This window comes from Callorhinus ursinus, unplaced genomic scaffold, assembly GCF_003265705.2.
Source record: "Callorhinus ursinus isolate GAN/ISIS: 27379988/994484 unplaced genomic scaffold, GSC_fseal_2.0 scaffold23, whole genome shotgun sequence".
Lineage (NCBI taxonomy): Eukaryota > Metazoa > Chordata > Mammalia > Carnivora > Otariidae > Callorhinus > Callorhinus ursinus.
In genome coordinates this window covers 19,656,234-19,658,177 of record NW_027397085.1, presented here as the reverse complement: position 1 = coordinate 19,658,177, position 1,944 = coordinate 19,656,234, and positions in this window count along the sequence as shown.

The window sequence follows — 1,944 nt, the reverse complement described above, 5'->3', positions numbered from 1 at the left end:
TTCTGAGCTTGCTTAGGTTTAAGGCATTAGACTGTAGATCCACAACAAGATGTTCCATTTCTCTCTCTTTTTTTTCCCTCTGAGCTTAGAAGTGGCTTTATAATCTTTCTCACTATTAGGCTCTGAAAGCCACTGAGAGAAGTTAGCAATAAGCTAATACTTACTGAAGGCTAACTATGTGCTAAACATTTGATCAAGTGTCACCTCAGAATTAAATCCTAATCATTCCAACCACAGATCTGCATCTTCTTTGTGTTAGGAACCAAGATATTCTTCTTCATTTTTTTCTACTATTATAAAAAACAATAATTATCCTAGGGACTTAATGTCAGAATGAAGGAATAAAGAAAATCAGTAGGTATTTGCTGAATCTGCCCCAAAAGCTTATAAGCAAACAAAGGAAAAGTATATATTCAACATAAATTTGCACAACATGATTAAAACCTGCTAAAAAGGTATGAAGGTAGGAGTTTGGACTTTTGGATTCCAGTGGCTGGGGGAGGGTGGGAAATGGTGAGGAAAAGCATAATTATGAGTTTAAGCTGTACTATTTGAGGTAGAACTGCCAGACTTACACAAAGCCATCAGAAAAAAAAGGACACCACTATGCTCTTTCAATATCTTATTCTTAAAAAACAAAGGTGATCATTCCTGGAACTCTGATAAGAAAGGTTCCAGTAGGCAGGTCAGCTGAGGTTCAGCCAGGAAAGCTATTTACTTAACAACGTGCTGCCGGGATTGAGGGGAAAGACATACTCTTAGTTTGAAACTCAGACTAGGCTAGAACCCATGGGGAAAGGATTCACATATTTTCTAGGGAGAAGCAGATGTTATCAATAATTATAATAATAACAACCCTACATAGCTATCGCTGTTATCAAGGTCACATATGAGAACTCTTATCATATTCACATATGATAAAGGCCATTTTTTCTTTACATAAAGGTACTAATGCATTTTGAAATTATCAAACAGCTAAAAAATATCTGATTGCCAAACCTAAGTTAGGAAGTGAATTCTCGGAGGCTAAAAGGTGCTTATCTGAGGATCTCACATGTACAGATTTCATTTTGTTGCAACAAATATTCATGAAGCGTGTGCTAGGCACTATGCCAGGTGCCAGGTGTATATTGGGGGATGAAAGAGACACAGTCCTTGTCCTCATGCAGCTTAGAGTCTAGCGGGGGAAACACACCTTTAAAAAAATGCCATAACGAATACCTAATTAATGCCTTAAGGGAAAACCACAGAAGCGATGGGAGACAAAAACAGGGAGAATATAATTTCGGTCAGACAGCCAGGGAAGTATAGATTCTGTCTGCCCTTTCACTGCCAGTTAAACAGACCCCACTCAGCTGTCTATCAGGGATTTCTCTAAGTAAAATAATTCTGCAGTCATCCAAGGGATTTAAGTACTATTTCAGGATTTTGTGGTCAGAAGCATTATTCAGTTTCCATCCTTGCGACATGTGAGTCAAAACCTTTTTTTTACTCCTAGCACCCTGTACCACAAAAAATAACATAATCCACATGTCATTCCTTGCAGATCTCAATAACCTCCTAAAACCTCCCTCATTCCACGCTCTGCAGAAGTCATAGCCCACTCCAACACTTCTGCAAATTCCCAAGGAGTTTATGCTCTCATGGTCACTTCTGGCCTCGGCCTCCTGCTTTTGCAATGGGTTTCAATTATGGAATATATTTCTTCCTGTAAATGTGGTTTCTGTTCCATGCCCTGCTAACCCAGATGTGAAACTCAGCCTCCTTTATGATTGCCACAGAACTCCCACTCTCATAGGACATTTGAATGTATTGTGAAGATCTGAGGGGGGACAGTGAAGAAGTTTGCATTTGTCAGGATAAGTCAACTGCTATAACAAACAAACCTCTACTGCAATAACTTAACAATAGCAAAAGGATATTTTTGTACTCATATCATAGTCC